This window comes from Xyrauchen texanus, chromosome 44 (assembly GCF_025860055.1).
Source record: "Xyrauchen texanus isolate HMW12.3.18 chromosome 44, RBS_HiC_50CHRs, whole genome shotgun sequence".
NCBI lineage: Eukaryota > Metazoa > Chordata > Actinopteri > Cypriniformes > Catostomidae > Xyrauchen > Xyrauchen texanus.
Window position 1 is genome coordinate 3,537,930 of NC_068319.1, and position 16,299 is coordinate 3,554,228.

The 16,299-nt window shown below is 39.6% G+C and overlaps 1 protein-coding gene across 3 annotated transcripts in view; it reads left to right on the plus strand.

Moving 5' to 3' along the window:
• Positions 1–16,299, plus strand: part of ttc28 (tetratricopeptide repeat domain 28) — a 319,989-nt gene that overhangs the window by 190,458 nt on the left and 113,232 nt on the right. The gene's annotated exons all lie outside the window — the stretch shown is intronic.

Consider the following 16,299-nt stretch of genomic DNA (forward strand, 5'->3'; position numbering starts at 1 on the left):
AATCAACAAACTGAGTTACGAAAGAAAAATATACAGTGAGGAAAATAATTATTTGAACACCCTGCTATTTTGCAAGTTCTCTCACTTAGAAATCATGGAGGGGTCTGAAATTGTCATCGTAGGTGCATGTCCACTGTGAGAGACATAATCTAAAAAAAAAAATCCAGAAATCACAATGTATGATTCTTTAACTATTTATTTGTATGATACAGCTGCAAATAAGTATTTGAACACCTGTCTATCAGCTAGAATTCTGACCCTCAAAGACCTGTTAGTCTGCCTTTAAAATGTCCACCTCCACTCCATTTATTATCCTAAATTAGATGCACCTGTTTGAGGTCGTTAGCTGCATAAATACACCTGTCCACCCCATACAATCAGTAAGAATCCAACTACTAACATGGCCAAGACCAAAGAGCTGTCCAAAGACACTAGAGACAAAATTGTACACCTCCACAAGGCTGGAAAGGGCTACGGGAAATTGCCAAGCAGCTTGGTGAAAAAAGGTCCACTGTTGGAGCAATCATTAGAAAATGGAAGAAGCTAAACATGACTGTCAATCTCCCTCGGACTGGGGCTCCATGCAAGATCTCACCTTGTGGGGTCTCAATGATCCTAAGAAAGGTGAGAAATCAGCCCAGAACTACACGAAAGGAGCTGGTCAATGACCTGAAAAGAGCTGGGACCACCGTTTCCAAGGTTACTGTTGGTAATACACTAAGACGTCATGGTTTGAAATCATGCATGGCACGGAAGGTTCCCCTGCTTAAACCAGCACATGTCAAGGCCCGTCTTAAGTTTGCCAATGACCATTTGGATGATCCAGAGGAGTCATGGGAGAAAGTCATGTGGTCAGATGAGACCAAAATAGAACTTTTTGGTCATAATTCCACTAACCGTGTTTGGAGGAAGAAGAATAATGAGTACCATCCCAAGAACACCATCCCTACTGTGAAGCATGGGGGTGGTAGCATCATGCTTTGGGGGTGTTTTTCTGCACATGGGACAGGGCGACTGCACTGTATTAAGGAGAGGATGACCGGGGCCATGTATTGCGAGATTTTGGGGAACAACCTCCTTCCCTCAGTTAGAGCATTGAAGATGGGTCGAGGCTGGGTCTTCCAACATGACAATGACCCGAAGCACACAGCCAGGATAACCAAGGAGTGGCTCTGTAAGAAGCATATCAAGGTTCTGGCTTGGCCTATCCAGTCTCCAGACCTAAACCCAATAGAGAATCTTTGGAGGGAGCTCAAACTCCGTGTTTCTCAGCGACAGCCCAGAAACCTGACTGATCTAGAGAAGATCTGTGTGGAGGAGTGGGCCAAAATCCCTCCTGCAGTGTGTGCAAACCTGGTGAAAAACTACAGGAAACGTTTGACCTCTGTAATTGCAAACAAAGGCTACTGTACCAAATATTAACATTGATTTTCTCAGGTGTTCAAATACTTATTTTCAGCTGTATCATACAAATAAATAGTTAAAAAATCATACATTGTGATTTCTGGATTTTTTTTTTAGATTATGTCTCTCACAGTGGACATGCACCTACGATGACAATTTCAGACCCCTCCATGATTTCTAAGTGGGAGAACTTGCAAAATAGCAGGGTGTTCAAATACTTATTTTCCTCACTGTATATATTTTTCATCTAGTTTCCTGGTTTCACAACCTTTTCAGATCATGTGGCTCTACATTGTTCTTCTAAGAGCATTCTTGTATATGCAAAAATGGATTCTGATTAATTCTTTAGTGCCCGGAGTGCTAAAGTGAACTTAAGAGCTCTTGAAGGGTGGCACAGATGGCAGAAATGCAAGTTGAATTCAAGGAAATCTACGTGTGAGAGCTGAAGGTATCTACACTTCAGACTTCAAGCACACTTGGATAGTTTTCTTTTAACATCCAGCAGAGCTTCAGATGTGTATTGGTATAGAGCCGAATCCCTGAAGTAACAATGTCAAACTCACATATGTCCATGCATCCGCATTCCCACACCACCTCTTGGCACCATTACACACCAGCAGAGTGATGAATTACTTTTAATAAAGCAAACACAGTTGTCTCATGTTCAGATCAATCTTTCCCTCGGTTGCTATGCTAGCCATTGTCACAAGTAATTGCCTAAACCCCATGTTGTATGAAACAAGGCTCTTTTGGAAGAAATCTGAACTTGTGGCGGCCTCAATTTCCTACTCCAGTGCACTCTTTGCTGCAGCTCCAAGCCGCAGGGGACAACTTGGCTCGATGCTATCTGTACTGCGATAGTGTCGCCCAAACCCCTGTAGCTTCTTGCGCACATGCTCGAATTCCTCTGCAACAACATCCCCAGGTTCTGTTCCTTTCTGAGCTAGTGTGATACTAGGGGATAAAGAGCAAAAGGTCTGGTCCACATTGCAGATTATTCTGACCAAGAATGGCTCACCTAGGCTACGTCCACATTCATCTGGATACATTTTAAAACTGCGTTTTCGCTTTCGAAACGCTCTCCTTCCACACTGCCGCTTTCAAACGTTTTCCAAAAGTTTCTCGTCCATGCTGAAATTAATGAAAACTCAAATCCCCTTACTGTGTATGTGAAAAATCGCCATTCCATGTACGGTCTGAAATGCAATTATCCTCATGTTCTGTCACCAGACAACAATTCCGAAGAACTTCCCGTTACCTTTGAAGGAATGTAATGTGAAGGTATAGCAGGCACACCAACTCTGCTACAACATGGGCTGCCATCTTGATTGTTTTGGGATGAATGGATCACATGACAACACAAACGTTATAGTTTTCTAAAAGCTCTGTCTCCGTCTCGGTGTGGACGGAAAGTAAAAACGCTGATAATTATTTATTTTTTTTAACTAAAACGTATTTGTGTGAACGTGGCCTTAGACAGGAAGGACGTAAAAAAGACTACACAGGAAGTACAATTTTCATGGCATTTAGGGCCGAGTTTATCTGAGATAATTGATACCACAATTATAGATTGCGTGTAAAAAAAACTAAATTAAATTAAATTATGGTGCGGCAGTCTCCACAAATAATGGTACAGACAACAAACAAACTAATTGAAGAAATGTACAGATGATTTCACAGACATACGTAACTAAGGAAGGAATGCAAAAATACAGTTACTTCTCGTCGATATCTAGTTTGCTTGCTATTAAGTGCCTCAAACAAAACTGAATATCTTTAAAAAGATTACATTTTTGACAATGCATTGATTTTACCTCCCATCCACATTGGAACGGTGTTTTCCTCCACTGAAAACCGAGACATGCAAAAATACTCTTAGTAGTGCATACTGTGAAAATCAATGATGCTAGGATATAAAAAAACTAAAAGATTTGACATTACTCGGGCCACTGCAACATTACCCTCCTGAGATCCGAGCGTGTCTGATGTGTGCATTTTTCATTCCCATTTTTTATTTGTAACTATTAGCCCTTTAGAAACATGCAAAAAACTTTTTTTAGACCAAATAGTTTTCCTAAAAATGTATGTCCACATATGTGGACCGCAGGACTAAGTTGTCCTGAGAAATTTTAAATAATGCCAAGCACCTTATTCTCATTCTCAAACTTTGAAAGCATCATTTTCCAGTTTTTGGATAAACCCATTGATTCTCAATGTAATAATGCACAGTAAATATAGGATATTTTAAATGTAACTGAGCATACAGTTTACGCAAGTGGTCATTGTGTTTAACACTTTGCCGTTTCGCAATAAATCGCTCAAATTTTAAAAATGCCTTATTAGAGACTCTTTGTCTCAATCAGGTTTCAATGTAAAACCGTAATTGGGTTTCTTACCAGTAGTAGTGTTGTTTTTTTCCATTGAGTATAGCGAAGCCAAAATGCAACGTCCACGCATGTGGATTGGGGTTACACAAGTTTAATATGATTTTATTTGAAAACGTCCACATTGAAATGCCGTTGTCCCCCACTGAAACAGAGACTCTAGTAGGGCACACTTTGGTAAACGATGATGTTAGTATACTGAATAGGGAGTTTTCAAAGGAACACTGATTAGTGAGGATGTGGACCTGGCAAACTTGTGATTAAAAGTGATTATTTAATCCTCAAAAGCGCTCGTTGTTTCAGCCTGGTGAAAAACTTTATTTACAACTGATATGAAAAAATAAAAAGATGCAATCTGAGGCCACGTCCACAATAAGCCGTTTTCGTTTAAAAACACATCAGTTTCTCTACGTTTACAATTCCACACAATTTTAACTCTCTAAAACGCTCTCAATTACCACATCATTTTAAAAAACCGATGATGTTAGCGAGCTACAAATCAAAGTTTTAAAAATGAAACGGATTAGAGTTGTCGTGGCCTGCGGCTGACACTACTGACACTGCGTGCCCTTGCGTTTCAAGCTGCGGTCCTGGACCATACGGCCCTCTGGGTCAGATGACAAGCAGCCTCCAGCTGGCACGGAAACAACTCATTTGTCTCCTTTTCATACCCATGCAAATGCAACCCTGAGCAGATTAATGACGTTTGATTAGCTTCCCACAGGAAACCAGATTAATATTCATGCAGATTAGCCTTGTTATTTTGGGCTGCGCCTTCATGCTATGAACAGTTGGTGACGGCAGTTTCAATTAAGGTTTGTTGTTTGCTTTGTTGTGTCTTAATCTCACTGCAGGTGGACGCTAAAAACTAGCTACCTTTAACCAGATCAGATTAGCGGTTTACCCAGTGTGGGTGAGACAGTTGTCTGTCCATGCTATGATGAAATATTTATGAATCTTACACAATAAAATCAGAAACATGTATTATGAAGGTAAATATTCCGCCGGGAATGCTTGACATGGCACACAAATTTCAACAGATTAAATAGGAAGTCTTTTGAGTCTGTGGAGAACTTTGTTAAAGTGGCGGTTCTATATTTATACTGTTGCATGTGTTGTGAATTAGGCTGCATTTGTCTGGTAAATCGCCTGGGAGATCTGAGCATGTGCATTCCAGGCGAGCTGGAGAGAAAAAGCTGCTGGACAATAACCAGCCGTGAGGGGTAAATATAAAATCCTGCCCCAGTTCTCTCTCATCTCGCAACATTTTTCCACTACTCTATCTCTGCCATTAGCGTCTCGTCCAAAGTATCGGTTGTTTACCTGTTAGTGGACACTCAAACTAAACATCTGCTATAATTGCTTCTCTTGGTTTCCTGTTTCTTGTTGTCACTCAAGTTCAGTTTAGCATTCTGTGTTTGTAAATAGATGTTTTTTGTGGTTTAACTGCTTATATGTAGCGACTGAGAGTAAATGAGGTACTTAGGCCTAAATACTTTGGTAATATTTCACAGTTGGACAGAAAACTCATTAGTTTGGCAAACAAATTCCACCATTAAACTAGATTTTCTCATTTTCTAAAAGGATGTGAGTAGTTTACAAAACTCCTTGTCAAGCTGCTAGGGTGTTCAGGGTGGTTGCCAGGACTTTGCTATGCGGTTGTTAAGGTCTTCTGATGGTTGTTAGGGTGTTGCAACATGATTTCTTGGGTATTTTGGGCATAGATATAGTGGTAAGTGGTCTGCACTTATATAGCGCCTTTTTAAACTTAGCGGTATTCAAAGCACCTGAGCCACAGTCGCCCCATGTACGTATATACATACGTAGATACCTTATTAGCAGCTGTTCCAATGGACGGCGATACGTTGGCGCGTCCGCCATATTGGAAATGTCAGGAGCCGTTTGTGAACACATGAAGGTATATGTATTGTTGTTAGCGCAATTTTTATGCGATTTCCAAGGTGTTTTGGTGTTTTTTTGCGAGATGTTGTTTTAATGTTCTATGTGGCTTTAAGCTTGTTGCTATGCGGTTGCTATGGTTTTCTTTGTGGTTGATGGGGTGTTGTTATATGATTTCCAGTGTGTTTTGGGTTGATTTAAGCACATTGTTACATGGTTGCTGGGATGTTCTTAGTGGTTGTTAGCATGTTTGCTATGTGATTTCCAGGGGATTTTTAGGGTGGTCTTTAGCACAATGTATGTGGTTGCTAGGTTGTTCTGAGTGGTTGCTAGGATGTTTTGGGTTGTTGTTATCACATTTCCATGTACTTGCTAAGGTTTTATGGGTTTTCAGGGTGTTTTTTTTTTTACATTTTATATTACATTGCTACTGTATGTGATTTCTAGGAGATTAAATGGTTGCTAGGGAATTTTGTGTGGTTGTTAGTGTGTTACTACGTGATTTCCAGGGTGTTTGGGTGTTTTTTTAGCACATTGTTACTGTTTGTGGTTGCAAGGACATTCTGAGTTGTTGCTAGGGTATTCTAAATGGTTGCTAGGGTGTTCTGGATTGGTTTTAATGTGTCACTATGCAGTTGTTGGGTTCTGAGGGGTTGTTAGCACATTGTTGTGTTATTTCCAGGGTGCTTCGGCGGTTTTTAGCACATTGCTACACTATGTGGTTGCTAGGATTTTCTGATTGGTTGCTAGGGCTTTCTGGGTAGTTTTTCGTGTGTGTCCATGCTAAGGTGTTTTGAGTGCTTGTTATTGCTTCACCATATGATTTCCAGGGTGTTCGGTTGGATTGTTTTTAACATTGCTATGTAGTTACTAAGTTCTGACTGGTTGTTAGCACATTGTTAGAAAACATCCAGGATGTTTGGGTGTTTTTTTGCAAGTTCCTACTGTATGTGGTTGCTTGGGCATTCTTGGTGGTTTTTGAGTGTTGTTGTGTGCGTTTTCTTTTGCTATGTGGTGGTTAGCCTGTTGGCAAAGTGTACGGGACTGTTTCAAGTGCATGTAATCTTGGGATCGACTCGTTGAGATCATGAGATCTTGTTTATGAATTAGATGAGCTGTTAGATGCTGCAGAGTAATTCAGATTTGCACCATGATTGGGTGGAGGCAACATCTTCAAGACTTCACAGGTATGCCTGCAGGGTTTTCCATTTGAAGGATGTGTGCTGCATCTTGACACTGGAGCTCACAGTGAAGATAAAAGTGAATGAATCTCAACCGATCTGTTTCGCTGTGTCTCACAGCTCTGCTGGTAGCGCTCTTCACCTTCCAAAGTCTTTTTAATTCCCACATTTATGTTTAATAGGCAGTTCATTTTTAACTAGATCTGCTGATGCATTGCTTTGCAGGCAAGCAAGGAAATGTAAAGCCTCCCAGTAAGATGTTCACGAGTTAGGGTGAAAACTCGAAACAAGAACGGCTTTGCTTCTTTAATAAGGCCTTCATATGGATTGCATATACAGAAGCATTAAAGGAATGTTCCGGGTTAAATGCAAGTTAGATTAAAGCACTTAAAATCAAAGTTTAAATGTCAAGCCGGTTATTAAAATACATACTTTTTTAAAGTACAGCCACAAGGCTGACTTACTCGTTCGCTACCTTGTCTGTTTAAAGATGTATCCTATCTTCCATTTTCAATGTTATGACAACGTGAAGCCAGTAAACCCAGTAACGTCACCACAGCCAATAAAATAGCACTCTGTCACAAAGGTTGCCAGCCCCTGTGCTGGTTTATCTGTTGTATTTGGTTTATTGTTGTCAGTTTAATTTAAGATTCACAATCTACACTGCCTGGCCAAAAAACAAAGTTGCATACTCTAATTTCATTGGACCGCCTTTAGCTTTGATTATGGTGCGCAATCGTCATGGCATTGTTTCAACGATCTTTTATTGTACAGCATTTATTGATGACTGGAGAGTCGAACCACTCCATAAAGTCTTCTCCAGCATGTCCCAAAGACTTTCAATGGGGTTAAGATCAGGACTCTGTGGTGGCCAATTCATGAGTGAAAATGATTCCTTGTGCTCCCTGAACCACTCTTTCACAATTTGAGCCCGATGAATCTCTGCATTGTCATCCTGGAATATGCCCTTGCCATCAGGGAACACAAAATCCATTGATGGGATAACCTGGTTATTCAGGTACATTCAGGTAGTCAGCTGACTTCATTTTATTGCCGCATAACATTGCTGAGCCTCGACCTGACCAATTGAAGCAACTCCAGATCATAACACTGCCTCCAGAGGCTTGTACAGTGGGCACTATGCATGATGGATGCATCGCTTCATGCGCTTCCCTTCTTACCCTGACATGCCCATCGCTTTGGTATAGTGTAAATCTGGACTCATCAGACCACATTAACTTTTTCCATTGCTCCACAGTCCAATCTTTATGCTCTCAAGCAAATTGAAGTCGTTATTTCCCGATTAGTCTCACTAACAAGTGTCTTATTGTGGCCACACAGCACTTTGTTCCCAATCCTGTAAGTTCTCGTCATATTGTGCATGTGGAAATAGCTGTGAGTTCTCCTGTCGATTTTTTTATGATGTGACCAAGCGTTTTAGTCATCTCCAATCACGATCATTCAAGATTTTTTTTTTACCACAATTCTTCCGCAAAGCTGATGGTTTTAACAATGTTTTGAATAGTTTTAATAAGGCGTTGGACAGTTCGTAACCCATTCCAGTGATTTCAGCAATCTCCTTAGTTGTTTTATAGGCTTGGTGCAGGCCAATAATGTACCCCTTCTGAAACAGTAACATCTTTTCCATGACCGCGGGATAACCAACATGGTTGTTTAAGAAATGAGAAGCTACACACAGTTAGAGTTAAAAGAATTGTTGCCAGCTGAAACATATTAATCACGGCAATAATGATCCAATCATAGACTCTTATGTATCTGGTTGTTTAAATCCAGATTGCAACTTTGGTTTTGTTTTTTGGACTCTTAAATAGCTGTTGTAGCTACTTCTTGTTTGTTGCTAGCTTATCTAACATCTTTTTCCATAGGCTAGCTTGACTGTAGTTGAACTACTTTTTTTATTCTTTCCAGCCTGTTTGTTTGTATTGCACTCTTAAATAGCTTCAATGTAGTTAGCCAGTTTTAGTTAATAGCTTGTACTGTAACCTCACTCTCCTGACCTCAAGAGGTGCACTAGTGACTGACGCTAGGGGTTGTAGCCTTTAGCATCCTTGTTAGCGCACCCACCTCCCATGCCGGAGAATAACTTACAGTGCACTTATTACAGGGACAATCCCCCTGGCACAATCTGGAGTTAAGTGCCTTGCTCAAGGACACAATGGTGGTGGCTGTGGGGATCGAACCAGCAACCTTCTGCTTACCAGTTATGTGCTTTAGCCCACTACACCACCACCACTCCATACTTAATGTTTGTACTGTAGCTACTACTGGTTAGGTTGCATGGCGTCACCACTGCTTTTCAACGTCGTTGTTGATGCTATAATGAGAAAAGTGTTTGCCAACCGCTGTGGAGTCGAAGTTGGGCAAGATCAGTACATCATTGATTTGATGTTTGCGGACGATAGTGGGATCTTCACAGATGACAATGGGGAAGCTTCCTCAATTCTCCACAATATCAAGAGAGAGGCTTACCCGTATGGCTTAACCATCAATGCCGAGAAAACCAAAGTGCTCACGACGGATGGCTCACAAGCGACAGTATACCTCGATGGCGCCAGATTAGAGCAAGTGAAAGAATTCAAATACCTCAATTGTACGAGAACAGAAAATTGCCGTCACAGCCGATATTGCCAACAGAACTGGACAAGCCGCAGCAGCCTTCGGATCTCTGACACGGTGTCTGTGGCGTAAAAGAAATGTCAACATTGCTACCAAAATATGCATATACCAATCTTTGGCTGTCTGTGCTGTTATATGGTGCAGAATCATCGATGTTGCTGTAGGCAGACTTGAAAAAGCGTGAAGTCTTCCAAATGTGATGCTTGTGTCGAATTTTACGAATTACAATAAGGGACAAATTGCACAATGAAACCATCAGAAAGCGGTGCAGCGACCAACCGACCATACCAAGGAAGTTCAAAAGCGGCGATTGCGGTGGTTTGGTCACGTGTGCCGCATGAAACCGCACCGCCTTCCTTACCGGCTCCTCTGGAGATCGCGCCCCGATGGCTGGGTAGTACAACGAAAAGCGCCAAAGAAAACGTGGGCGAAGCAAATTGAAGAAGATCTGATAAATCGAAGAATCACTCCAGCACAAGCAAAAGAAATGGCCCTCAAGAAGCAACGATGCGGGAAATTTTTATCGATGTTTGAAAGCCTGTAGCACCTACAACAGCGTACTGGCTACATGGTCGACCGCAACCGGGCGTGAGCTAGAGGAACTTCAAGTCAAGTCAAGCTAACTACTTGACTGAAGTTGAATGCCTTTCTTTCCAGCTTTTGTGGTATAAGAAAGATTTACTGTTTTACAGCATTTCAGGAATGTTGAGAAATACGTTAGTAATGTCTTTTTGGAGAAACTTCCCATCAGGTGTTAAACACACTTTGATGTATAGCATTGAAAATGCATTCAACTGCATGTTTTGTACCACTTTTCCACTCAAGCAACACAGTGTTGGTGTAGTTGGCATCTAGTCTTGATTAATTTAAACTAACAATTGATAACTGAGGCATCTGCTAATCCGCCAACGCTCCTCTCTGCCACAATCGCTGCACTAAGAACATTTGTATTGTCCATAAACCCTCAGTGTACGTGAAAGATTGCATTCAGTAACTTTGATTTCCGCCTCAGAATTACTGGATGTTGAACCGATCGTTCAATTACAAGTTCTAAGACTTTAATCTCGTTCCAGAGTCCCAAAATGAGAAGTTCTGGTATCAGAACCAGCACAATTAGCATGAAAATGCATGCTTATCTGTCATCCGCTGCTCTGTGGGCTCTGTGGCGGATGCTACACATGGGTGTGATTACAATAGTAGGTTACTTCAGCCTCATTGTGCGGCATGAGAAACTTGTGACAGGCCGTGAATGCGGAATGCGCTGCATTGATTGCAATTCTGAAGTGTGACCTTTTTCGGCGCAGTTTGATGTGGACCGCCGATCGATGGAACACAGATGCGCGCTCATGTGATTGCACTGTAAATGTTTTCGCCACCAGCTGACATATATTTGGAAATGCATGTCACATTTTATTGTCTATGAGGCTAACTGGTGTATTTCGAGAAAAAATACGTTTTGATGATTTTCAACATAGAAAATGCTCAGTGTTGTGGAGGAGGCCTTTCCAACTACAACTAAAGATGCTACAAACTCAGTTGCTCAGCTGCTTTCAAAATATTCTAGTTTAAATTACCGATTGCTATTTTAGTTATGTAATTTATAATTAGTACCAGATTACAATTCAGAAGTAATCTACCCAGCACTACGCATATTTAACCAACTCTGGTCATTATCGTCCCAAAGCATGTCACTGGACAAGCAAGTCATTAAATATATATATATGTATATATATATACAAATGTGCCATAATGAATTTTTCAGCCTTATAATTGTTCGCCTTCACTGTCCCTTTGTTCTTTTGGGAGGTGATTATTGGCATAGCATGTGAGTTTGACTCTGTAATTAGTCCTAAACAGCCTCGTTTGCGCTGTCTCTATCATTACACTTTTTATCACTTTCCCGTCTGCAGTTTCAGCCAAGAGCCCAGCAGGTGAGGCAGCGGAGGGGGTGAATGTTGCCAGGCGGGTGTTGCTAGGCAGCCAGTGACTCCATCGGGGGGGACGTGTATACCTGCCTGTACGAATGACTGTCTGTTTGGGGCATTTATATCCAACTGGTTTTGTGCAGTTGAGGGTTTATAGAGGAGTAAATCTCATTAAAATGTGCCAGAATTTATTTTGACCGCCTGTATTACAGTGAAAAATACTGTAACATTTTCATTGAAATCAGCATGGATTAAAAAACAACAAATACAACCATACTTACATACTTGACAATTTTTAAAAATACAATAATTTGAAAAAAGTACAACTGATATTAATAGCTGTAAGTATTAAACTGTAAAATAATCTAAAATATATTCTTATTTTTGCATTGCAATAATGAGAATTTGGGGGGAAAATGTGCCTGTGTTTTGTGTTGTGGATTTTATTTAATTATTTATTTTATGACCCTTAAGATTGCATTTCGGTATTATTTCCCAAAATTTTTCTCCAAATTTTCATTATCCTCATCAATGTAATACAGTATTGTTTTTACTGTAATATCATAAAAATGGATGTAAACTATTTTTACATTAAAATAAACAACATAAGCTACAAAGATGTTTATATACTTTACAATAAAAAAAAAGTCACTTTTTTGTGATTCTCGTAGATTATCTTTGTATTAATTTCGGTAATATAATTATTTGAAAAAATAAAATAAAGGCACTACATGTATTACATCTTAAAAAAATAAAGTAATAAGGACTTGGCGAGAAAATGTGCTTAAGTGTTATTTAATTCAATTTAAAAATATATCATTGTTTTTTTATTACAGTATTTAGAATTTTGAGAGAAAATGATCTTAAGTGTCATGAATAAAATGTAACAATCCAACAGTTCTTAATGGAACAAAAATACCCTTTATTTTCATTATGCAAAATATAATTTCTCAATTTTTTATTTATTTATTTATTTATTTTATTTTGGGGTCAAAAATATAACCTGGACATGTTTCAGACAAGTTTCATGCACTTCATGCGATAAACACTCATCTGCATATCAATGCAACATATCCACATTTTGACACAATCAGGTGTCAACATGCCTCTTACTGTGTTAAAAAGCTCCTGTTAATGGTCAACAGTTGTTGATGTTGTTGGGGCTCTATAGTCGTGAGAGGAAATCATTTGAATTCAGCACACATTCAAGGCATCGCTCAAGTTTTCAATTGAAATATTCAGATAATGTGTGAATCACAGCAGGCAATCTGAGCAGGATTGAATCATTTGCTGGTTTGTTGCTCATTTCACTGAAAAAAAAAAAAAAGACATCGCAACAACAAAACCAGCTTTTTCATTCTGAATGCTCAAAATCTTTATGCACTTCTCAGCCCTTTACAACATGTCTGAGGTGCAGAGCAGAATACAGCTCGATGTGAGAGCCGTGTTTGACAGTTGTTCATGGTTATTGTATGTAATTGACTGCGGATGGAGCATCAAATTTAAGATGTCAGGAGTCAGTGCAGCAAGAATCCCCTCTTGAACAGTTGGGTCCTCCATAAGTCACCACAACTTAAAATCACTCATCCTCCACCGATCCAGATCAGCAACCCGGTTGATTTACACTCACTGGAGACCTTTTGTTGGGTATAGGATTATGCAAAATATTTTTTAAAGGAAAAGTTCACCCAAAAATGAAACTTCTCTAAGGAAGAATATCTCTTCATACAATGCAAGTGAATGGTGACCAAACCTTTCAAGCTCCAAAAATCATATAAAGGCAGTATAAAAGTAATCCATTTTGACCATAAATGTATGGACAAATGTCTTCTGAAGTGATGCAGTCGTTTTTGGTGAGAAACAGATCAATATTTAAATCCATTATTACTATAAATCTGCACTTTTATCATATCACTTCTAAAGACATGGATTAAACCACTGAAGTCATATGGATTTCTTTTATGCTGCCTTTATGTGATTTTTGGAGCTTGAAAGGTCTGATCGCCATTCACTTGCATTGTATGGACCTACAGAGTTGAAATATTATTCTAAAAATCTTTGTTGTGTTCAGCAGAACAAAGTCTATAAATAATGTTTATTTATAATGTTTAGTTTAGTCCGATTCCCGAAACAAATGACTCTTATGAGTTGGTTCTTTTGAATCTACAGCTTGAAACATATAGTGCTACCAATGTAGTTTGATTCCTGAACAAATGACTCCTAGGAGTCGGTTCTTTTGAATCTACAGCTTGAAACATACAGTGCTACCAATGTAGATCGATTCCTGAACAAATGACTCCTAGGAGTCGGTTCTTTTGAATCTACAGCTTGAAACATACAGTGCTACCAATGTAGTTCAATTCCTGAACAAATGACTCCTAGGAGTCGGTTCTTTTGAATCTACAGCTTGAAACATACAGTGCGACCAATGTAGTTCGATTCCCAAACAAATGACTCTTTTGAGCCGGTTCATTTGAATCTTCTACAGCGCGAAACTTACAGAGCAGCAACAGTCGTCCGATTACTGAACGAATGACTCTTATGAATCATTTCTTTTGAATATACATTGTGAAACATACATTGTATTTATAGCATTATTACTGTTTGCGTCAGGTTAATTTGATTAGTTTAGTCCGATTCCCGAACAAATGACTCCTATGAGTCGGTTCTTTTGAAGCTACAGCTTGAAACATATAGTGCTACCAATGTAGTTTGATTCCTGAACAAATGACTCCTAGGAGTCGGTTCTTTTGAATATACAGCTTGAAACATAGAGTGCTACCAATGTAGTTTGATTCCTGAACAAATGACTCCTAGGAGTCGGTTCTTTTGAATATACAGCTTGAAACATATAGTGCTATCAATGTAGTTTGATTCCTGAACAAATGACTCCTAGGAGTCGGTTCTTTTGAAGCTACAGCTTGAAACATATAGTGCTACCAATGTAGTTTGATTCCTGAACAAATGACTCTTATGAGCCGATTCATTTGAATCTTCTACACCGCAAAGCTTACAGAGCAACAACAGTAATCCGATTACTGAACGAATGACTCTTATGAATCGTTTCTTTTGAATCTACAGCTTGAAACATACAGTGCTACCAGTGTAGTTTGATTCGTGAACAAATGACTCCTAGGAGTCGGTTCTTTTGAATATACAGCTTGAAACATATAGTGCTACCAATGTAGTTTGATTCGTGAACAAATGACTCCTAGGAGTCGGTTCTTTTGAATCTACAGCTTGAAACATACAGTGCGACCAATGTAGTTCGATTCCCGAACAAATGACTCTTATGAGTCAGTTCTTTTGAATCTACTGCTTGAAACATACAGTTTTTGTGTAGACCAGATCATGGGTAATTTTCTCTTTGTATATAATGGGAAATTCTATACATAAAGGTGCATATAATGAAGTGATAGGTGGGAAAAAAACACACTTTTTAAGAAAAGTGCATTATAGAAATGGGATTGAATTGCAGTCATCTGAAGCAAACGTCCCCCCAAACCATTTGCCTTCGGGCAGATATTGATGTTGGGTTCCTGCGAGCGGAACCTTTTGTAATATGAACACGCATGTGTACGTACAGTTGCCGAATGCGTCCAATCACAGCGCAGTCGGCCATACACAAAGAGGCAGTTAATATCGACCTGAGCGCCGTGGCCAGTTAGGTTCCATAATAACACGGTTAGACCAAAGGTTAATGTGCTGAATTCAATCTGCATTTTACATTCGTTTCAATGAAGCTGTCCGAGAAATAGAGAAATAGAGGAAGTCTGTAATCAAAGGATACTCCTAAGTGAAATTAATTATAGGGGCCTTCATAAATTCAATGTCATGTCTTAATCTTCCTCTCTGCCCTCCCTCTCCCGTTAACAGCGCTCTGTTGGAAGTGGGCCGCACGTTCGCGCAGATCTAATAAAGGGCTGTGAGATGATAATTGTGAATGGCTTGTATGTCATTGGAGATCTAGTGCCGTATCGGTGTGTGTTTGGGTAACACTTGGACTGGAGAACCATTTAGTCAAGGAGGAATACTGATACACATGATAAATGTGAGTGTAAATTATGTATTTATCAGTCTATCTCTCTCACGATGAATATCTGTGACACTAGGGGAGCAGTTGCTCTGGTCTGGTGTACGTCACATGATAAAAATACCAGCAGCCTCTTTAAAAACATCAAAATGAAATAAGACTTCTGATATGATCAGTGGTTCTCCGCTAGTTCTGCAAACTGAACCTGTTAAATATATATTATATATATATATATATAAAACATAAAAAGTCTGGAACAATTTGAGTTTCTTGACTTTCTGTTCTGTTAACGGTTCACAAACATGAGTTCTTCCACCAGTGTGGACAGGCCTCTATTGAATCAGCAGTTTAAGGCATACAGCGTGTCCAGTGTAGTCTGATTCCCCCCCAAAAAGACTCTTATGAGGCTGGTTCTTCTAAATCTAGAACTTAAAACATACATTGCAACCAGTGTAGTCTGATTTCGCAACAATTTACTCTTTTGAATCTAGAAACGCACAGTGTGACCAGTTTAGTCCAATTCCCGAACAAATGACTCTTTTGAGCCGGTTCTTTTGAATCTACTGCTTGAAACACACAGTGCAACCAATGTAGTTCGATTACTGAACGAATGACTCTTATGAGCCGGTTCTTTTGAATCTACTGCTTGAAACACACAGTGCAACCAATGTAGTTCGATTACTGAACGAATGACTCTTATGAGCCGGTTCTTTTGAATCTACTGCTTGAAACACACAGTGCAACCAATGTAGTTCGATTACTGAACGAATGACTCTTATGAGCCGGTTCTTTTGAATCTACTGCTTGAAACACACAGTGCAACCAATGTAGTTCGA